The sequence below is a fragment of the Aquarana catesbeiana genome, linkage group LG03 (assembly GCF_042186555.1).
Source record: "Aquarana catesbeiana isolate 2022-GZ linkage group LG03, ASM4218655v1, whole genome shotgun sequence".
NCBI classification, from domain to species: Eukaryota; Metazoa; Chordata; class Amphibia; order Anura; family Ranidae; genus Aquarana; species Aquarana catesbeiana.
In genome coordinates, this window is record NC_133326.1 from 561,652,943 (window position 1) to 561,676,916 (window position 23,974).

Genomic DNA, 23,974 nt, shown 5'->3' on the forward strand with positions numbered 1-23,974 from the left:
AATCCCCTGAAACTACTCCTTTTTTACCACTCTAAGACCCCTTTCACACCAAGGGCGTTTTGCAGGCGCTATAGGGGTAAAAATAGCTCCTGCAATCCGCCCTCAAACAGCTGCAGCATTGTCTCCAGTGTGAAAGCCCGAGGGCTTTCACAGCGGAGCGCTGTGCTGGCAGGACGTCAGGAAAAATCCTGGCAGCAGCTTCTTTGGAGCGGTGAAGGAGAGGTGTGTTTACCGCTCCTCCACCTCTGCTCCCCATTGAAATCAATGGGGCAGCGCCGGGATACCGCCGGCATAGCGCCGCTATTGCGGGCAGTTTTAACCCTCTCTTGGCCGCTAGCGGGGGGTAAAAGCACCCCGCTAGCGGCCGAAATGTGCCGCTAATCCGACGTTAAAGCGGCGCTAAAAATAGCGGCATTTTACCACCGACATTATGGGGGCCCGGTGTGAAAGGGCTCTAACAGTCGCATTCTGACATCATTGTCGTACGATGCAGGACCAGTAGTGCTGCATTGTAAGAACACCAAAGGCATGCCCTCAACCCAAGCATCAGAAAGAACAGGAGAGCACTGCCAGGGGGACCAAGAGGGTGAAGTATTACAGCTTATTCATTATCCCATCCCCAAGACTTAAAGTGCAATTAAACTCAAATGTTTTTTTTTTTTAAACCGCTGACAGGTAGAGTTTTTATTACAGAAGAGACCTTCCCTGTCTATGGTGATGTACACTAAGCCGTGCATGCACAGCTTAGAGTACATTTGCGGCATCGCTCTGTACTACGATGAAGCGATTCCTGCACACCTGTTTGTGAGTAACGTCATTGTGGCCTGGCCATTCAATCAGTCAAACATTAAACCTGGAAGGAAGACCATGAGAAGATGGAAGCACCCGGGACCAGATGGAGCACTGGAGGGCTTTATTTTGACAGGTAAGTCAAACTAGCACATTATGGCAAAATCCTCCTGGGGGCCCCCTTTAAAAATAATATATATATATATATATATATATATATATATATATAATTTCAAAAATAAGTTGCGCTAAACACATAAATGATGAATAAAAATTGTGAAAATTAAATGAGTAATTGAGTCCATCCAGTGAAAAGATATCCAAGGTGATCCCACAGTGATAATAAATGAAAATGCACCAAGAAATGAGTGATATTCAGAAAATCGACTTCCACCTCTTATAGAATGGCTGCTTACCGACTCCCTATGATCTCCTATTACGGGAGAACACACACGCTTTCGACTCTATACCCAGCCAGGGCCTTTAGTGAATCCAGAGAAAATCGCATTTCAAGATGCGATTCACAATTGGGCACAGTCGTACAGTAAACCCAAAGAAAAATAGAAGCCTCCATAGCATAAAATCTTTGTGGCATTTATTGGTTTAAGAATGTAGTACACTTACAAATATGCAAATAGTTTGTGGCATAAAAGCATGCCGGCCGGCTCAAAGTTGCAGCCCGTCACTCGGGGACCTGCGCAAACGCGGTGACGTCAGCACGTCGCTTCTCCCTATGCGTTTCCTCACAAATGACGTCATCCTGGTAGGACACGTAGGGTTTTGGATAGAGTGGAGAGGGATTAGAACACCTATCAGTTTTATTGTTGCCTGTGACCCCGTTAAGGAGATTCAGCCTCTCTTTTTGTCCTGTTCAGTTATTGAAAGTGAAAGGAAAAATCCTAAATTTTGAGTTGTCCCCAGAACAGGAATGGAGCAGAAATCTTCCAATGGGGACACTAGTTTTGGTGACAACCATGGATTTGCTCACACTTCCTGTCTTAGCCAAGGGACAGAAACTGAATGGGAATCTTCTCAATGGGACACAGATGGCAAACAAAACAAAATAACTAAAACAAAACTGATGGGGGTTATAACCCTCCCTTACTCTATCCAAAATAAAACAAAAAAAAAAAGTGTCTGTAAAGCGGAGCTCCAGTCATTTTTGTGTTTATTAAAACTCAGCAGCTACAAAAAGTGTAGCTGATGACTTTTAATAAACACACACTCACCTGTCCCACGATCCAGTGACTCGGCCGCCTAAACCCTTGATTCTGTCCCTCTCCTCTCGCCGGCATTACAACTTTGGGCACCCGACTGACAGCTTGTTGTTTTACAGCCAGGTGCACACTGTACCTCCCGAATGGTCCGGCAATCTTCTGGGACCTGTGACGTGTCCCAGAAGATTGCGGGGAGAGAGGGGGAGAAGAGAACTTCTGCTTGGATCGCCTAGGCCAGTGATGGCGAACCTTGGCATCCCAGATGTTTTGGAACCACATTTGCCATGATGCTCAACTACACTGCAGCGGGCATGAGCATCATGGGAAAATGTAGTTCCAAAACATCTGGGCTGCCAAGGTTCGCCATCACTGGCCTAGGCAGTTCGAGCAGTGGGGAGCGGGTACCTGTCAAAACTATGTACCCCCTCCACCAAAAAAATAAAAAATGACATGCCAAATCTTGCAGGGGAGGTGTGCTTAAAATGGAACTTCCCCTTTTGGGTGGAGCTCCATTTTAACCACTTCTTGACTGCACGATTGCCAAAAATTGCTACAGCGTGGTCATCCATGGATGTCCTACCAGAACCATGCCCCCGTGCGCCCCCAGCTCGCTCTGTGATTGCTGTGTCCTTCAGACACAGCTGATCGCAAATCGGGGTAAAGGGACAATCACAGCAGCCCTTTACCATGTGATCAGCTGTGTCCAATCACAGCTGATCATATGTAAACAAACTTGCCAGTTATCGGCATTCCTTTCCCCACAGGTTGTCACAGCATGAGAAGGGAGCCGGTCACCAGCAAGTATGACAGGGGACATTTGCACTGATGATCAGTGCGGCCTAACAGCGCACATCAAGGAGAAAAATTACTTATTTTCAAAAAATTTTAACAGAAACTAAGAAAAACTTTATTTTTTCAAAATCTTTGGACTTTTTTCATTTGTTTAGCAAAAATATAAAACCCAGTGGTGATTAAATACAACCAAAAGAAAGCTCTATCTGGGAAAAAAAAAAAAAAAAAAAAATTTCACATGGATACAGTGTTGCACGACCACACAACTGTCGTTCAAAGTGCGACAGCGCAGAAAGCTGGCATGGGCAGGAAGGGGGTGAAAGTGTCCGTATTGAAGAGGTTCATTTTACTTTCAAATGACATTGTCATGTCATTGCATATACTGATGAGTATTTTTGTTTAAGGCAGAAATTGGGGTTGAAAGAGAAACCAAACCAGAGCAGAGACCTCTCCAATAGGGTCCTGCCTCTTTCAGAGGGAGAGGGACTATTGCGGTACCATGAGGAAAAGAAGACTTTATTTAAAAAATAGTAGATTTATTTCAAAATAACAGTAAAAAGTCCTACAAGGGACATGTACTATACATTATCATGATTTAACATACACACAAAATATATAGTGATTGTTACAGCATTGTTGACACTAAGTTGGTATAACTGATGCCCACATAGATGCATGGACAGAGGTTATATAGTATAATACTTGCAGACGTGACCTCTACAGTTTCGCGGTCACAGCCGCTTCTTCAGGAGGCGTCTGATAGTATATAATCTATAAAAGATAAAGGAAACAATACAGTATCAACATGACAAACAAGAATAAATAAGCAGTTATCAGAAGAAGTACAACATTAATATTGGAGAACATAATTGAAATTTGGAAGTTGCACTCACCAAACTATAACCTCAAAGGTTCTCTGGAGCGATACTGTGAGACGCCCTCAAGAGGCGTTCCCCCGGGGGTGGGCCAGGGAGGCAAATTGGGGTGATACTATTGTAAGAAATTCAATAAAATAAAAAATTTTTAAAAAATTTGTACGGTGTGTGTTCTACTTGAGAAACCACCCGGGAGTGTCAACTTAAAAGGTAAGGAGGGGTGGAAAGAAAGGAAAAGGAGAGGAAGATAGATAACCAAGAACTGAAACCAGGGAATGGTGAGGGGGGAGGGGGAATTGAAGAGAATCAAAGGGGGGGAAAAAAGGAAAAAGAGGGGGGGGGGGGGGGAGATGGGATGAAAGGAGGGAAGGAGCGGAAGGAGAGGAGGGGTAATGGATAGGGGGAAGAGCGGAGAGGCGAGGGGAGGAAAAACAGGGGGGAGAAAAGAAGGGAGGAAAGGGGGGAAAAAAGGGGAAAGAGGGGAAAAGAGGAGAAAAGGGGGGGGAAAGGGAAAGAGGGGGAAGGGAAAGGAGGGTGTAAGGGAGGGGAAGGAGAGAAAAGGAGGGGAAAGGACATAGGAAGGAACTAGGGAAGGGTAGGTAGGGGGAGGGGGGGAAAAGGGTGGAAAAGGGGGGAAAAAAAGAAAGAGGTCACAGGGGAGGGGTGGAACGGAGTGGGGGTGGGCAAAGAGAGGGAAAGAAACACAAAAGAGGAAAGGGGGGGGGTTAGGGCGGAGGGGAAAGAAGGAATAGAAAGGGGACAGAAAGGAATGAAGAAAGGGAAAGACGTGAAGGGGAAAAAGATAATGACCCAGTCACCTGGTTAAGAAAATAAAAGAAAACACTGAACTGGGGAAGGGGATCATGGTATCAGAAAGATTACCCACCGTTGCTGTGGTAAAAGCTAGATTCAAAGGCTGCTGGCACCCAGAATGACGTGACTAATGCAGTCGATGGCCAAAAAGCCACACCGCACTGTCAAATGGAGTCGCTGTAAGGAAGATGGGTAAAGAAAAGGTATTAGGAGGTGGTTTGAGGAAAGTGCAAAGGTCGCAAGGTACTCTGTGCCAAGGAGGAGGGGGAGATACCATAAAACAAGTAATGGTAATCCCTGTCCTACATGGGGGACATTGCATAGGTACTTACAGGGGCTCCGGATAGCGTCGGTGAAGTGCTGGGTGTCCGCCTGTGACAGTGAGCAGCAGAGTCTAGACATCTTAAATGCCTCCAACCCGGAAGTTCAACGGTGCCGAAGACGACCGCTGCTAATACTTCCGGGTCCGGTCCTCCACTGTTGCGCAGGAGCAGGAGAGTCACCCTGCGCAAGCGCACAGCTCACATAGTGATCGGTGCCTAAGCAGTGATCAGACGAGGCAGCAGCTGGGCTCCGTAGAGCCAAGCCTGCTGCCGGAGGAACGCAAGCCCGCCGTGGGGGGAGAATTAACTCCTCACATCCCTCCACAGAAGGATGGCTAGTGCAATTGATAATAGTAACTTAAATACAGACAGTGTTGATCAAAGAATAGACTGAGAGAGGGGAGGGGATGCATAGTCTCCAACGATGGGAGCACACAGGGACCCACAGTTAAGGGGACATGCATCACAGCCCATCCCAGGAAATATAGAGACAATTCAATCTAAATATACATAACTCTTGTTAATAAAGCATGTAATCTACTGGGAATTTGGAGTCAGCCATAAAAAGAGGAACATCAAAATATCAAAATTATATAGTGAAACCACTATATGTAAAGAGTCCACTTACATACAATCATAGGAAAAAACCTGAGACTTTGTTGGGGAAAGCCTAAAAACTTTTTTCGAATCACGGCAGAGGCTGGGGGAACTATAACGGAATTATTCAAGAAAATGTTTGTATGAATGTGCCTCGTTGATACCGGGAGGAACACATGCATTAAGTCGCTCAATCCAGAGGGACTCACGTTTTAAAATTTCGCGGTCCCAGTTGCCCCCTCGGGGGTCTTCAGGGACAACGTCTAACACGGTGAACCGAATGTAGTCAAGATTAAAGCGATGGTGGATGCCTATATGGCGGCCCACAGTAGTGAGCTTGCCGTTTGTAGAGGCATACAAGTGATCCCCCAGTCTCTGCCGTAACTCCCTGATTGTCTTCCCCACATAAAAAGCGCTGCAGGCGCAAGTCATGAGGTAAATTACCCCGCGTGTGCCACAGTGGGCTGAAAGTTTGGGGAAAAACATTTCACCATTGGGAAGTAGAAAGTGTTGTCCTTCTTGGATCCAGGGGCAATGTGGGCAATTGCCACATTTGAAAGTGCCCCTGGGTTCCAACGGACCAGAGGAAGGAATCCTATAGTGACTGTGTGTTAATCTATCCCTCAGGGAGGTGGCCCTCCTGAAGACCAAATCAGGAGTTGGTTTAATGTATTTTCTAAGTGTGTGGTGGTCGGTTAGGATATGCCAATGGCTGGACAATATATTTCGTAGTTGCTGGTGGTGGGAAGAGAATTTAGTAATGATCTTAGTCATGTAAGGCTGTTTAGGACGTGAAGGGCCAAATAATAATGTTTGTCGGTCTAGAGCTAGGGCCTTATTAAATGCTTTTCTCAACACGGTGCGTTTGTAGCCTCTAGCCAAGAGTCGTGTGCGAAGAGCATTGGCCTGTCTATAGAAATCCCCGTCCTCTGTGCAGTTCCTTCTCAGTCTCAGATACTGAGCATAAGGAATACTGCGAACCAGAGGACGGGGATGGAGACTGGAGGCGTGCAACAAGGTATTGCCCGCGGTGGGTTTGCGGTAGAGGTCCGTAGTTAAATGTCCAGTAGAGTTTTTAGTGATCTGTACATCCAAAAACGGGATGCTCAGTCTGTCGTAAGAGAAGGTGAAGTGAAGATTGAAGGAGTTAATATTGAGCTTTGCAATGAAAGTTCGTAAAAACTGCTCTGTGCCTGTCCAGATGACCAGAAGATCATCGATAAACCTGAACCACCTTAAAACATGGTTCAAGAAAGGTTCCATAAGGTCGTCACTGAAGACAGCCCGTTCCCAACCGCCAAGATACAAGTTCGCGTACGAAGGGGCACAGGATGTGCCCATTGCGACGCCTTGAATTTGAAGATACATTTGGTCCATAAACAAAAAATAATTTTTAGTCAAAATGAATTCTAAAAGTTTTAAGATGAAGGTATTAGTGGGCCAAGTATGGTGGTCCTGTTCCATCAGGAAGGAGCCAGCCATCCGGACGCCCTGTTGTATCCCTGATGTAAGAAGGTAGTCTCATGACGTGGGGTAAAAGAAAAGTATCCACCAGTTTACTGGCGTTCTCCGTTAGTGAACCTTTGCCAGAGACAATAGGTCGACCTGGAGGTGCAGAGAGGCTTTTGTGAGTTTTCGGCAGAGCATAAAACGTAGGGGTACGTGGGTATTGTACATTGATGAATTTATAGGTGTCTTCATCGATGAGGCCCTCAAGGAAGGCCCCACCGATGAGTCCCCTAAACTCATCAATGGTTTGTTGAATGAAATGGTTTTCAATAGGTAAGTACCAATTGGAATTGGAGAGAATTTTAAGACACATGGTCTGATATTGGTGATGAGTCATCAGCACCAGGTTTCCACCTTTGTCAGATTGCTTTATGACAAGGTTGGTGTTTTTTTGAAGTCTAGTGACGGCTCGAAACTGTTGTCGAGTCAAATTAGAGGGTAATGTTTGCCATCGCTCTCTTTTAAGGGATAGGATGCATTCGTGCAAGAAAGCCCAAATGGATGGGCAAGTCAATAAGTCAGGGAAGGCTTTGGACTTCATTTTTAGAGAAGTTTTGGGGGTAGGATGTTGAGGCTGGAGGGTACTGATCGTTTGGCAGGAAGAGGGAGAGTCGGAGTTGCCGTCTAAGGCATCCGACGCGACCTCTCCCTCGTCAAAGAGTAACATGAGGTCCCGTAGGGCTCTGGATTCCGCTATCGTGAAATTCTTGTTTTTTTCCGCTAGTTCTTTTTCCAAATTGGCACGTTTACGGTCAGGATCAAACATGTAATTAAAGGTCAATTTTCGGGCAAATAAATAGAGATCTTTAATTGTCTCATAGATATCGATTGGTTCCGAAGGACAGAAGCCCAGGCCCAAATGAAGGACCTGTTCCTCCTCCGGAGTCAGCCGGTGGGATGTAAGATTGATAATATTGAGGGAATGGGAATCTTTTCCGTTAGTGGGAGTGATTAATCGTGAGACGTGCTTGGGGTTGGGGCCTTTTGCACAAACATGTCCAGGTTCCCTTGTTTGGGGGGCTCTGGGTTTGGTTGTACTAAAAAACCAGGCTGTGATAGGAGTGTTTGGATGTTAGGTTGTAAAAGTTTTGGGATAATGTTGTGTAAGGTGGGGTGGAGAGAACCCGTGGAAGGGGTCTGTCCACCAAGCCTTGGTGTTTGTGGTGTTTTTAGTGCTTTGCCATGTTGTTTGCCTTTTTTAGGGTGTTTGGTAGTGGAATTGTCACCAGTAAGGGACCTTTTTCGAGGGGCACCTGGTGCTCGTGACAAAGTGGAACGGGTAGTGACCTGTGAAGATACGGAGGATATCGATGAGTCAGATTCCGTGTAGTCTGTTGCTGTCGGGATCGGGGATTGACGATTTTGACGCTTGTTTTTACGGGGAAATGATTTCCCAGACCACTTGTATGCATAGCCCTCCGAAAATGCCAATTTGTCCTGGGAAAATTTTCTTTGTTTTTTAATGATAATGTCTTTGTTAAGACTTTCAATTTTATCTCGTATTTCCTTCCACTTATTTGTGAAGGAGTTTGATTCTTGGATATTGGGAAATTGATTGAGTAATCTGTCAATTTCCGCATCAAGAGACATCATGTCAGAACGATACTGGGTGGTGAGTTTTGACATGAGTTCTATACTGCACTTAGTTAGAGTATTTTCCCAGGACTTTTTAAAATCCACAGAGGGATCTTTAATTGTAGGGAACATTTGGACGCGGAGTCCAAGGGGACAAACTTTTTCAGTAATGTACAGTTCAAAATATTGGATGTGCCAATATAGGTGGGATTTTTTCTTAAGGAGATTGAACAACCTGTCTGTGAACGTTTTGGTTGCGTCCTCTAGCTGTTGGTTGGCTAAACATCCTGCTTGTATGGTGGACATAAAATCCCCCCAGGCAGTGCCCAAAACATCCATAGCCCAAAATGTACAAAACAACAGGAAGGAACCCTGACCGTAAGCAAGAAGGACTCAAACAGAGAAAATTAATTAAATAAAAGGCTGCTACAAAACCAGAAGTAACCACAGTTTAGAAACATATATTTAACAAGTGGCAAAAGGGGAACAAAAGGGGGAAAAAAAAAGGGGGGAAAATTGGATCCGAGGATCCGGGTGTGTTATCCACCCAATATTTGGGTTATCCACCCAAAGATTCCCATTCCCTCAATATTATCAATCTTACATCCCACCGGCTGACTCCGGAGGAGGAACAGGTCCTTCATTTGGGCCTGGGCTTCTGTCCTTCGGAGCCAATCGATATCTATGAGACAATTAAAGATCTCTATTTATTTGCCCGAAAATTGACCTTTAATTACATGTTTGATCCTGACCGTAAACGTGCCAATTTGGAAAAAGAACTAGCGGAAAAAAACAAGAATTTCACGATAGCGGAATCCAGAGCCCTACGGGACCTCATGTTACTCTTTGACGAGGGAGAGGTCGAGTCGGATGCCTTAGACGGCAACTCCGACTCTCCCTCTTCCTGCCAAACGATCAGTACCCTCCAGCCTCAACATCCTACCCCCAAAACTTCTCTAAAAATGAAGTCCAAAGCCTTCCCCGACTTATTGACTTGCCCATCCATTTGGGCTTTCTTGCACGAATGCATCCTATCCCTTAAAAGAGAGCGATGGCAAACATTACCCTCTAATTTGACTCGACAACAGTTTCGAGCCGTCACTAGACTTCAAAAAAACACCGACCTTGTCATAAAGCAATCTGACAAAGGTGGAAACCTGGTGCTGATGACTCATCACCAATATCAGACCATGTGTCTTAAAATTCTCTCCAATTCCAATTGGTACTTACCTATTAAAAACCATTTCATTCAACAAACCATTGATGAGTTTAGGGGACTCATCGGTGGGGCCTTCCTTGAGGGCCTCATCGATGAAGACACCTATAAATTCATCAATGTACAATACCCACGTACCCCTACGTTTTATGCTCTGCCGAAAACTCACAAAAGCCTCTCTGCACCTCCAGGTCGACCTATTGTCTCTGGCAAAGGTTCACTAACGGAGAACGCCAGTAAACTGGTGGATACTTTTCTTTTACCCCACGTCATGAGACTACCTTCTTACATCAGGGATACAACTGACCTGTTAAAACATATTGAAGGGGTCCAGATCCCTCCGGACGCCCTCCTCGTGGCTATTGATGTTGAGGCCTTGTACTCAAGCATTCCCCACGAGCAGGGCGTCCGGATGGCTGGCTCCTTCCTGATGGAACAGGACCACCATACTTGGCCCACTAATACCTTCATCTTAAAACTTTTAGAATTCATTTTGACTAAAAATTATTTTTTGTTTATGGACCAAATGTATCTTCAAATTCAAGGCGTCGCAATGGGCACATCCTGTGCCCCTTCGTACGCGAACTTGTATCTTGGCGGTTGGGAACGGGCTGTCTTCAGTGACGACCTTATGGATCCTTTCTTGAACCATGTTTTAGGGTGGTTCAGGTTTATCGATGATCTTCTGGTCATCTGGACAGGCACAGAGCAGTTTTTACGAACTTTCATTGCAAAGCTCAATATTAACTCCTTCAATCTTCACTTCACCTTCTCTTATGACAGACTGAGCATCCCGTTTTTGGATGTACAGATCACTAAAAACTCTACTGGACATTTAACTACGGACCTCTACCGCAAACCCACCGCGGGCAATACCTTGTTGCACGCCTCCAGTCTCCATCCCCGTCCTCTGGTTCGCAGTATTCCTTATGCTCAGTATCTGAGACTGAGAAGGAACTGCACAGAGGACGGGGATTTCTATAGACAGGCCAATGCTCTTCGCACACGACTCTTGGCTAGAGGCTACAAACGCACCGTGTTGAGAAAAGCATTTAATAAGGCCCTAGCTCTAGACCGACAAACATTATTATTTGGCCCTTCACGTCCTAAACAGCCTTACATGACTAAGATCATTACTAAATTCTCTTCCCACCACCAGCAACTACGAAATATATTGTCCAGCCATTGGCATATCCTAACCGACCACCACACACTTAGAAAATACATTAAACCAACTCCTGATTTGGTCTTCAGGAGGGCCACCTCCCTGAGGCATAGATTAACACACAGTCACTATAGGATTCCTTCCTCTGGTCCGTTGGAACCCAGGGGCACTTTCAAATGTGGCAATTGCCCACATTGCCCCTGGATCCAAGAAGGACAACACTTTCTACTTCCCAATGGTGAAATGTTTTTCCCCCAAACATTCAGCCCACTGTGGCACACGCGGGGTAATTTACCTCATGACTTGCGCCTGCAGCGCTTTTTATGTGGGGAAGACAATCAGGGAGTTACGGCAGAGACTGGGGGATCACTTGTATGCCTCTACAAACGGCAAGCTCACTACTGTGGGCCGCCATATAGGCATCCACCATCGCTTTAATCTTGACTACATTCGGTTCACCGTGTTAGACGTTGTCCCTGAAGACCCCCGAGGGGGCAACTGGGACCGCGAAATTTTAAAACGTGAGTCCCTCTGGATTGAGCGACTTAATGCATGTGTTCCTCCCGGTATCAACGAGGCACATTCATACAAACATTTTCTTGAATAATTCCGTTATAGTTCCCCCAGCCTCTGCCGTGATTCGAAAAAAGTTTTTAGGCTTTCCCCAACAAAGTCTCAGGTTTTTTCCTATGATTGTATGTAAGTGGACTCTTTACATATAGTGGTTTCACTATATAATTTTGATATTTTGATGTTCCTCTTTTTATGGCTGACTCCAAATTCCCAGTAGATTACATGCTTTATTAACAAGAGTTATGTATATTTAGATTGAATTGTCTCTATATTTCCTGGGATGGGCTGTGATGCATGTCCCCTTAACTGTGGGTCCCTGTGTGCTCCCATCGTTGGAGACTATGCATCGCCTCCCCTCTCTCAGTCTATTCTTTGATCAACACTGTCTGTATTTAAGTTACTATTATCAATTGCACTAGCCATCCTTCTGTGGAGGGATGTGAGGAGTTAATTCTCCCCCCACGGCGGGCTTGCGTTCCTCCGGCAGCAGGCTTGGCTCTACGGAGCCCAGCTGCTGCCTCGTCTGATCACTGCTTAGGCACCGATCACTATGTGAGCTGTGCGCTTGCGCAGGGTGACTCTCCTGCTCCTGCGCAACAGTGGAGGACCGGACCCGGAAGTATTAGCAGCGGTCGTCTTCGGCACCGTTGAACTTCCGGGTTGGAGGCATTTAAGATGTCTAGACTCTGCTGCTCACTGTCACAGGCGGACACCCAGCACTTCACCGACGCTATCCGGAGCCCCTGTAAGTACCTATGCAATGTCCCCCATGTAGGACAGGGATTACCATTACTTGTTTTATGGTATCTCCCCCTCCTCCTTGGCACAGAGTACCTTGCGACCTTTGCACTTTCCTCAAACCACCTCCTAATACCTTTTCTTTACCCATCTTCCTTACAGCGACTCCATTTGACAGTGCGGTGTGGCTTTTTGGCCATCGACTGCATTAGTCACGTCATTCTGGGTGCCAGCAGCCTTTGAATCTAGCTTTTACCACAGCAACGGTGGGTAATCTTTCTGATACCATGATCCCCTTCCCCAGTTCAGTGTTTTCTTTTATTTTCTTAACCAGGTGACTGGGTCATTATCTTTTTCCCCTTCACGTCTTTCCCTTTCTTCATTCCTTTCTGTCCCCTTTCTATTCCTTCTTTCCCCTCCGCCCTAACCCCCCCCCTTTCCTCTTTTGTGTTTCTTTCCCTCTCTTTGCCCACCCCCACTCCGTTCCACCCCTCCCCTGTGACCTCTTTCTTTTTTTCCCCCCTTTTCCACCCTTTTCCCCCCCTCCCCCTACCTACCCTTCCCTAGTTCCTTCCTATGTCCTTTCCCCTCCTTTTCTCTCCTTCCCCTCCCTTACACCCTCCTTTCCCTTCCCCCTCTTTCCCTTTCCCCCCCCTTTTCTCCTCTTTTCCCCTCTTTCCCCTTTTTTCCCCCCTTTCCTCCCTTCTTTTCTCCCCCCTGTTTTTCCTCCCCTCGCCTCTCCGCTCTTCCCCCTATCCATTACCCCTCCTCTCCTTCCGCTCCTTCCCTCCTTTCATCCCATCTCCCCCCCCCCCCCTCTTTTTCCTTTTTTCCCCCCCTTTGATTCTCTTCAATTCCCCCTCCCCCCTCACCATTCCCTGGTTTCAGTTCTTGGTTATCTATCTTCCTCTCCTTTTCCTTTCTTTCCACCCCTCCTTACCTTTTAAGTTGACACTCCCGGGTGGTTTCTCAAGTAGAACACACACCGTACAAATTTTTTAAAAATTTTTTATTTTATTGAATTTCTTACAATAGTATCACCCCAATTTGCCTCCCTGGCCCACCCCCGGGGGAACGCCTCTTGAGGGCGTCTCACAGTATCGCTCCAGAGAACCTTTGAGGTTATAGTTTGGTGAGTGCAACTTCCAAATTTCAATTATGTTCTCCAATATTAATGTTGTACTTCTTCTGATAACTGCTTATTTATTCTTGTTTGTCATGTTGATACTGTATTGTTTCCTTTATCTTTTATAGATTATATACTATCAGACGCCTCCTGAAGAAGCGGCTGTGACCGCGAAACTGTAGAGGTCACGTCTGCAAGTATTATACTATATAACCTGGGACTGGGTCATTATCTTTTTCCCCTTCACGTCTTTCCCTTTCTTCATTCCTTTCTGTCCCCTTTCTATTCCTTCTTTCCCCTCCGCCCTAACCCCCCCCCCCTTTCCTCTTTTGTGTTTCTTTCCCTCTCTTTGCCCACCCCCACTCCGTTCCACCCCTCCCCTGTGACCTCTTTCTTTTTTTCCCCCCTTTTCCCCCCTCCCCCTACCTACCCTTCCCTAGTTCCTTCCTATGTCCTTTCCCCTCCTTTTCTCTCCTTCCCCTCCCTTACACCCTCCTTTCCCTTCCCCCTCTTTCCCTTTCCCCCCCCCATTTCTCCTCTTTTCCCCCCTTTCCTCCCTTCTTTTCTCCCCCCTGTTTTTCCTCCCCTCGCCTCTCCGCTCTTCCCCCTATCCATTACCCCTCCTCTCCTTCCCCTCCTTCCCTCCTTTCATCCCATCTCCCCCCCCCTCTTTTTCCTCCCCCCCCCCCTTTGATTCTCTTCAATTCCCCCTCCCCCCTCACCATTCCCTGGTTTCAGTTCTTGGTTATCTATCTTCCTCTCCTTTTCCTTTCTTTCCACCCCTCCTTACCTTTAAGTTGACACTCCCGGGTGGTTTCTCAAGTAGAACACACACCGTACAAATTTTTTAAAAAATTTTTATTTTATTGAATTTCTTACAATAGTATCACCCCAATTTGCCTCCCTGGCCCGCCCCCGGGGGAACGCCTCTTGAGGGCGTCTCACAGTATCGCTCCAGAGAACCTTTGAGGTTATAGTTTGGTGAGTGCAACTTCCAAATTTCAATTATGTTCTCCAATATTAATGTTGTACTTCTTCTGATAACTGCTTATTTATTCTTGTTTGTCATGTTGATACTGTATTGTTTCCTTCATCTTTTATAGATTATATACTATCAGACGCCTCCTAAAGAAGCGGCTGTGACCGCGAAACTGTAGAGGTCACGTCTGCAAGTATTATACTATATAACCTCTGTCCATGCATCTATGTGGGCATCAGTTATACCAACTTAGTGTCAACAATGCTGTAACAATCACTATATATTTTGTGTGTATGTTAAATCATGATAATGTATAGTACATGTCCCTTGTAGGACTTTTTACTGTTATTTTGAAATAAATCTACTATTTTTTAAATAAAGTCTTCTTTTCCTCATGGTACCGCAATAGTCCCTCTCCCTCTGAAAGAGGCAGGACCCTATTGGAGAGGTCTCTGCTCTGGTTTCTCTTTCAACCCCAATTTCTGCCTTATTCACATTTAGGATGATGGTACCTATTAACCACTTCAGCCCCGGAAGGATTTACCCCCTTCCTGACCAGAGCACTTTTTACAATTTGGCACTGCGTCGCTTTAACTGCTAATTGCGCGGTCATGCAATGCTGTACCCAAACGAAATTTGCATCCTTTTCTTCCCACAAATGGAGCTTTCTTTTGATGGTATTTGATCACCTCTGCCGTCTTTATTTTTTGCGCTATACACGGAAAAAGACCGAAAATTTTGAAAAAAATTGATATTTTCTACTTTTTGTTCTAAAAAAAATCCAATAAACTCAATTTTAGTCATACATTTAGGCCAAAATGTATTCGGCCACATGTCTTTGGTAAAAAAAATGTCAATAAGTGTATATTTATTGGTTTGCGCAAAAGTTATAGCGCCTACAAACTAGGGTACATTTTCTGGAATTTACACAGCCTTTAATTTATGACTGCCTATGTCGTTTCTTGAGGTGCTAAAATGGCAGGGCAGTACAAAACCCCCACAAATGACCCCATTTTGGAAAGTAGACACCCCAAGGAAATTGCTGAGAGGCATGTTGAGCCCATTGAATATTAATTTTTTTTGTCCCAAGTGATTGAATAATGACAAAAAAAAAAAAAATTACAAAAAGTTGTCACTAAATGATATATTGCTCACACAGGCCATGGGCATATGTGGAATTGCACCCCAAAATACATTTAGCTGCTTCTCCTGAGTATGGGGATACCACATGTGTGGGACTTTTTGGGAGCCTAGCCGCGTACGGGGCCCCGAAAACCAATCACTGCCTTTAGGATTTCTAAGGGCGTACATTTTTGATTTTACTCCTCACTACCTATCACAGTTTTGAATGCCATAAAATGCCCAGATGGCATAAACCCCCCCCCCAAATGACCCCATTTTGGAAAGTAGACACCCCAAGCTATTTGCTTTGAGGCATGTTGAGTCCATGGAATGTTTTATATTTTGACACAAGTTGCGGGAAAGTGACACATTTTTTTTTTTGCACAAAGTTGTCACTAAATGATATATTGCTCACACAGGCCATGGGCATATGTGGAATTGCACCCCAAAATACATTTAGCTGCTTCTCCTGAGTATGGGGATACCACATGTGTGGGACTTTTTAGGAGCCTAGCCGCGTACGGGGCCCCGAAAACCAATCACCGCCTTCAGGATTTCTAAGGGCGTGAATTTTTGATTTCACTCTTCACTGCCTATCACCGTTTCGGAGGCCATGGAATGCCCAGGTGGCACAAACCCCCCCCAAATGACCCCATTTTGGAAAGTAGACACCCCAAGCTATTTGCTGAGAGGCATGGTGAGTATTTTGCAGCTCTCATTTGTTTTTGAAAATAAAGGAAGACAAGAAAAAATTTTTTTTTTTTTCTTTTTTCAATTTTCAAAACTTTGTGACAAAAAGTGAGGTCTGCAAAATACTCACTATACCTCTCAGCAAATAGCTTGGGGTGTCTACTTTCCAAAATGGGGTCATTTGGGGGGGGGTTTGTGCCACCTGGGCATTCCATGGCCTCCGAAACTGTGATAGGCAGTGAAGAGTGAAATCAAAAATTTACGCCCTTAGAAAGCCTGAAGGCGGTGCTTGGTCTTCGGGGTCCCGTGCGCGGCTAGGCTCCCAAAAAGTCCCACACATGTGGTATCCCCATACTCAGGAGAAGCAGCAGAATGTATTTTGGGGTGTAATTTCACATATTCCCATGGCATATTTGAGCAATATATCATTTAGTGACAACTTTGTGCAAAAAAAAAAAAAAATTGTCTCTTTCCCGCAACTTGTGTCACAATATAAAATATTCCATGGACTCGACATGCCTCTCAGCAAATAGCTTGGGGTGTCTACTTTCCAAAATGGGGTCATTTGGGGGGGTTTTGAACTGTCCTGGCATTTTATGCACAACATTGAGAAGCTTATGTCACACATCACCCACTCTTCTAACCACTTGAATACAAAGCCCTTTCTGACACTTTTTGATTACATGAAAAAATTATTTTTTTTTTGCAAGAAAATTACTTTGAACCCCCATACATTATATATTTTTTTAAAGCAAATGCCCTACAGATTAAAATGGTGGGTGTTTCATTTTTTTTTTCACACAGTATTTGCGCAGCGATTTTTCAAACGCATTTTTTGGGGAAAAAACACAATTTTTTAAATTTTAATGCACTAAAACACACTATATTGCCCAAATTTTTTATGTTATAAAAAAGATGATCTTAGGCCGAGTACATGGATACCAAACATGACATGCTTTAAAATTGCGCACAAACGTGCAGTGGCAACAAACTAAATACATTTTTAAAAGCCTTTAAAAGCCTTTACAGGTTACCACTTTAGATTTACAGAGGAGGTCTACTGCTAAAATGACTGCCCTCGATCTGACCTTCGCGGCGATACCTCACATGCATGGTGCAATTGCTGTTTACATTTGACGCCAGACCGACGCTTGCGTTCGCCTTAGCACGAGAGCAGGGGGGACAGGGGTGCTTTTTTTTTTTTTTTTCTTTATTATTTTTTTGCTTTTTTATCTTATTTTTAAACTGTTCCTTTCATATTTTTTTTTTTTAAATCATTTTTATTGTTATCTCAGGGAATGTAAATATCCCCTATCATAGCAATAGGTGGTGACAGGTACTCTTTTTTGAAAAAATTGGGGTCTATTAGACCCTAGATTTCTCCTCTGCCCTCAAAGCATCTGACCACACCAAGATCGGTGTGATAAAATGCTTTCCCAATTTCCCAATGGCGCTGTTTACATCCGGCAAAATCTAAGTCATAAAATGCTCGTAGCTTCCGGTTTCTTAGGCCATAGAGATGTTTGGAGCCACTCTGGTCTCTGATCAGCTCTATGGTCAGCTGGCTGAATCACCGGCTGCATTCTCAGGTTCCCTGTTGAGACAGGAGAGCCAGAGAAAAACACGGAAGACGGGGGGGGGGGGGGGCATTCCCTCCCACTGCTTGTAAAAGCAGTCTAGAGGCTAATTAGCCGCTAGGATTGCTTTTACATGAAAGCCGACCGCTGGCTGAAAAGAATGATACCAAGATGATACCTAAACCTGCAGGCATCATTCTGGTATAACCACTCAAAGTCGTGAATGGCGTACCTGAAGACAAAAAAATGGTTAACAATAAAGCACAGTAAACGGTAAAGTATAAAAAATTGCAGACCTGAAAAACAAACATGATAAAACATAATAACAATAAAACATTGCAGAATAGAATACAGTAAAAAAGAGCAGAACAATAGAGAGAGAATAGAGAGAGAGAGAACAATAAAACGACAACTATTTTTTTTTATTTTATATTTTTGTATGTGTTTTTTTTTTTTTTTTTTTTACACTTTTTTTTGTAACTAACTTTTATAACTGTAACCGGTTCCAGGTTCGGGTCTCTCAAAATGTGATGGCATCTTGGGAGACCCTGTGAAAGTGTGCCTAGTCTGTGGAATGCTGTACCCTACGCTAATACTCAACTAGTGAATGGTAGCGTTCAAAACATTCACCAATGCAAAGACCAGGATTGTCAGGACAGGAGGGACAATAATAGCGGGTGTCATGCCTATATCCGCGCTTGCTGCAGACACAAAAATCTTTTTTGGGGGGGTTCGTTGGGTAGGGGTACTCGGGAGGACATAAAGAAAATGCCTCTCATGCAGCCGACTGCATTTGGTTGGGGATGTGAATGGGGGAAGTACGGGCGCTGCAGAAGTGGTCGGTTCCCAATTAGGATTGGCAAATGCAGCAGGAAGGGCATTATGGGCACGACGGGCCTGTGTTTGTCTTCTTCTTGGTGGCAGCGGGACACTACTTGTGCTTGCCACCTCACCAACTTGAACTGCACTTATGGGACTCGCCACGTCACCAAGTGTTACTGCAGTGCTGGTTTGACTACGACCGGGGTGTACTAGGCTGCTGGTGCTTGCCAGTTCACCAAAACGCTACCAAAAAAACTGTTAGCGATCGCAGGGATCAGGCCTGACTCTGCGAACGCTGCAGTTATGCGTTTAGTGACAGTGATCGATCGATACTGCACTTGGGTGGGCTGGGCCGGGCTGGGCGGAGGGGCAAAACGCAGGTGCTAGCAGGTATCTGGGCTGATCCCACTAACACTGCGTTTTTGGGAACCCTAAACTGCTGGGGACGCTAGTATAGATCTGATCGGATCAGGTATTGATCTGATCAGATACTATACCACTAAGGGAGGTGTACGGTGCGTGCGTGGGTGTTAGCGCGACTGGCGCTAACCTGACGCTGCCTGGGGCTGGTGCTTGCCAGTTCACCAAAACGCTACCAAAAAAACTGTTAGCGATCGCAGGGATCAGGCCTGACTCTGCGAACGCTGCAGTTATGTGTTTAGTGTTTTGTAAGTGACAGTGATCGATCGATACTGCACTTGGGTGGGCTGGGCTGGGCGGAGGGGCAAAACGCAGGTGCTAGCAGGTATCTGGGCTGATCCCGCTAACACTGCGTTTTTGGGAACCCTAAACTGCTGGGGACGCTAGTATAGATCTGATCGGATCAGATATTGATGCGTTCAGATAGTATACCACTAAGGGAGGCGTATGCTGCGTGCGTGGGTGTTAGCGGTACTGGCGCTAATCTGACTCTGCCTGGGGCGACGCATATCACCGCCGGGCGATCAGGGGGCTAAACCTTTATTCGGTAATAAACGGCGGGTGCCCTGACACTATGAAAAATAAAGGAACTAACCAGCATCACCCGTAACGGTTATACGGTGATCAGTGGTGAAAGGGTTAACTAGGGGGCAATCAAGGGGTTAAAACATTTATTAGGTAGTATATGGGGGTCCCTGTCGCTATAAAATGCTGACGGCGAACCTAAATATTTACGTCCCTAACTAGCGTCACCAGTGACACTAATACAGCGATCAGAAAAATGATCGCTTAGCGACACTGGTGACAGGGGGTGATCAAGGGGTTAAAACTTTATTAGGGGGGGTTAGGGGGGTACCCTAGACCTAAAGGGGGGTAACACTCACTGTCCTACCACAGTAACTGTCACTAACTGACACCATGCAGTAATCAGAAAAAAAAAAAAAATACTGCTTGGTGTCAGTGTTACAGGGAGGGGGGAGGGGTGATTGGGGGGTGATTGGGGGGGGATCGGGGGGCGATCGGGGGGGGGGGGATCGGGGGTGTTTTGTGTGCCTGGCATGTTCTACTGTGTGTGTGTGTGTTGGTGCACTTACATGGCTTCTCTCCTCGGCGCTAGAACGGAAACTGCCGAGCCGAGGAGAGATGACATCACATCCTCTGCCTGTGTGTACTATACACAGGCAGGGGATGTTCCTCATTGGCTGGGAGCGATCGCGAGGGGGGGGCCACGATCGGATGGTCTCCCCCTCGTCTCTCATCGCTCCTAGCCAAATGCCGACCGCCGCTGGCACCGGGGGGGGGTCCGATCGGACCCCCCGCCCGCGGGAAGGCAATCACGTATGGGTACGTGATTTTGCCTGCCCGTGCCATTCTGCTCACGTATATATGCGTGAGGCGGTCGGCAAGTGGTTAACGATATCATACCCCCTTTTGTAAATCATGTGGCATACCCTTGAACTGGAGAATTTTTGTTTGAAATTCTGCTAGTACATTGGCAGCTTTGGATTGTGGAGGGTCGGGTCAAAGTGATTTGTACTCCCCACACCGCTCAGTGGAATATTACCCTAAAAACTGATTGAGCTGCAGCCAGTGAGCAGGAGGAAAGTCTGTGCCCCCTCACTGCTGGATCCAGTGGCGTCACTAGGGTTGGTGTCACCCGGTGCCAAAAAAATTGGTGTCACCCCCCTCCACCAACTACCTCAGTACAGACCCCCCTCCACTAACTACAGACCCCACTCCATCAATATAGCCCCCCTCCCTCAGTACAGACCCCCTTCCATCAATATAGACCCCCCCACAGTACAGACCCCCTCCATCAGTACAGACCCCCGCTCAGTGCAGACCCCCTTTCCTCAGTATAGACCCCCCACTAAGTACTGACCCCCTCCCTCAGTACAGACCTCCCATCAGTACAGTCTGCAGACCCCCCTCCATCAGTATCAACCTCCCACCTCAGTGCAGACCGCCCCATTAGTACATACACCCCCCCCCAGTGCTGACCCCCATCAGTATAGAATCCCCCGTCAGTGCAGACTCCCACATCAGTATAAAATCCCCCCCTCAGTGCAGAGCCCCCCATTAGTATAGAATCCCCCCTCAGTGCAGACCCCCCATTAGTATAGATTCCCCCCTCAGTGCAGAGCCCCCCATTTGTATAGAATCCCCCTCGGTGCAGAGCCCCCATTAGTATAGACATCCCCCTCAGTGCAGAGCCCCCCATTAGTATAGACATCCCCCTCAGTGCAGAGCCCCCCATTAGTATAGAATCCCCCTCAGTGCAGAGCCCCCCATTAGTATAGAATCCCCCTCAGTGCAGAGCCCCCCATTAGTATAGAATCCCCCTCAGTGTAGCGCCCCCCATTAGTATAGAATCCCCCTCAGTGCAGAGCCCCCCATTAGTATAGAATCCCCCTCAGTGCAGAGCCCCCCATTAGTATAGAATCCCCCTCAGTGCAGAGCCCCCATTAGTATAGAATCCCCCTCAGTGCAGAGCCCCCCATTAGTATAGAATCCCCCTCAGTGCAGAGCCCCCCATTAGTATAGAATCCCCCTCAGTGCAGAGCCCCCATTAGTATAGAATCCCCCTCAGTGCAGAGCCCCCATTAGTATAGAATCCCCCTCAGTGCACAGCCCCCATTAGTATAGAATCCCCCTCAGTGCAGAGCCCCCCATTAGTATAGAATCCCCCTCAGTGCAGCGCCCCCCATTAGTATAGAATCCCCCTCAGTGCAGAGCCCCCCATTAGTATAGAATCCCCCTCAGTGCAGAGCCCCCATTAGTATAGAATCCCCCTCAGTGCAGAGCCCCCCATTAGTATAGAATCCCCCTCAGTGCAGAGCCCCCCATTAGTATAGAATCCCCCTCAGTGCAGAGCCCCCATTAGTATAGAATCCCCCTCAGTGCAGAGCCCCCCATTAGTATAGAATCCCCCTCAGTGCAGAGCCCCTATTAGTATGGAATCCCCCTCAGTGCAGAGCCCCCCATTAGTATAGAATCCCCCTCAGTGCAGAGCCCCCCATTAGTATAGAATCCCCCTCAGTGCAGCGCCCCCCATTAGTATAGAATCCCCCTCAGTGCAGCGCCCCCCATTAGTATAGAATCCCCCTCAGTGCAGCGCCCCCCATTAGTATAGAATCCCCCTCAGTGCAGCGCCCCCCATTAGTATAGAATCCCCCTGCACATGTCCACCCACATACTGTATGCATAAAGTTTACAGACCTCAGAACAGCGCGGACAGATGCACACAGCCGTGTGTGTCCCTTGGGCTCCTCCTGTGTGAAGTAAACAGAGAGGAGGGGGAGGCGGCTTCAGTCCGCTGTGCTGAGGGACACAGCACAAGCCGCAGCGGGCAGTGTAGCGGTGTGTGCCGCTACCTACGGGTGTCACCCCTCTGGCGGGTGTCACCCGGTGCGGCCCGCACCCACCTAACAACGCCACTGGCTGGATCCCCTAGGAAGATAGAAGTAGCCAGTCAGGCCGCCTCCACCTAAAAGTGAAATATCACTGTAGGCTAGGTTCACACTTGTGTGGGAATGCTCAATCACGTGTACTCCTGACCCAAAGGTGCTACTCTTAGCCAGTGGCGTCACTAGGGTTGGTGTCACCCGGTGCCAAAAAAATTGGTGTCACCCCCCTCCACCAACTACCTCAGTACAGACCCCCCTCCACTAACTACAGACCCCACTCCATCAATATAGCCCCCCTCCCTCAGTACAGACCCCCTTCCATCAATATAGACCCCCCCACTAAGTACAGACTCCCCTCCCTCAGTACAGACCCCCTCCATCAGTACAGACCCCCGCTCAGTGCAGACCCCCTTTCCTCAGTATAGACCCCCCACTAAGTACTGACCCCCTCCCTCAGTACAGACCTCCCATCAGTACAGAAACCCTCCCTCAGTACAGAGTCTGCAGACCCCCCTCCATCAGTATCAACCTCCCACCTCAGTGCAGACCGCCCCATCAGTACATACACCCCCCCCAGTGCTGACCCCCATCAGTATAGAATCCCCCGTCAGTGCAGACTCCCCCATCAGTATAAAATCCCCCCCTCAGTGCAGAGCCCCCCATTAGTATAGAATCCCCCCTCAGTGCAGACCCCCCATTAGTATAGATTCCCCCCTCAGTGCAGAGCCCCCCATTTGTATAGAATCCCCCTCGGTGCAGAGCCCCCATTAGTATAGACATCCCCCTCAGTGCAGAGCCCCCCATTAGTATAGACATCCCCCTCAGTGCAGAGCCCCCCATTAGTATAGAATCCCCCTCAGTGCAGAGCCCCCCATTAGTATAGAATCCCCCTCAGTGCAGAGCCCCCCATTAGTATAGAATCCCCCTCAGTGCAGAGCCCCCCATTAGTATAGAATCCCCCTCAGTGCAGAGCCCCCATTAGTATGGAATCCCCCTCAGTGCAGAGCCCCCCATTAGTATAGAATCCCCCTCAGTGCAGCGCCCCCCATTAGTATAGAATCCCCCTCAGTGCAGCGCCCCCCATTAGTATAGAATCCCCCTCAGTGCAGCGCCCCCCATTAGTATAGAATCCCCCTCAGTGCAGCGCCCCCCATTAGTATAGAATCCCCCTCAGTGCAGCGCCCCCCATTAGTATAGAATCCCCCTCAGTGCAGAGCCCCCCATTAGTATAGAATCCCCCTCAGTGCAGCGCCCCCCATTAGTATAGAATCCCCCTCAGTGCAGAGCCCCCCATTAGTATAGAATCCCCCTCAGTGCAGAGCCCCCCATTAGTATAGAATCCCCCTCAGTGCAGAGCCCCCCATTAGTATAGAATCCCCCTCAGTGCAGAGCCCCCCATTAGTATAGAATCCCCCTCAGTGCAGAGCCCCCCATTAGTATAGAATCCCCCTCAGTGCAGCGCCCCCCATTAGTATAGAATCCCCCTCAGTGCAGCGCCCCCCATTAGTATAGAATCCCCCTCAGTGCAGAGCCCCCCATTAGTATAGAATCCCCCTCAGTGCAGCGCCCCCCATTAGTATAGAATCCCCCTCAGTGCAGCGCCCCCCATTAGTATAGAATCCCCCTGCACATGTCCACCCACATACTGT

General features: G+C 47.1%; 1 protein-coding gene across 3 annotated transcripts in view; it reads right to left on the reverse strand.

Annotated features, from left to right (window-relative positions):
* CYREN (cell cycle regulator of NHEJ) overlaps window positions 1-23,974 on the reverse strand; it is a 41,856-nt gene that overhangs the window by 16,946 nt on the left and 936 nt on the right. The window contains exon 1 of one of the 3 annotated variants that reach the window (XM_073621787.1): window positions 22,138-22,173. The exons of the other annotated variants lie outside the window; for them this stretch is intronic. The gene's annotated coding sequence lies outside the window, so the exon portion shown is untranslated. Of the gene's footprint in view, window positions 1-22,137; window positions 22,174-23,974 lie in introns of those variants that run through there. 3 annotated transcript variants of the gene reach the window in all.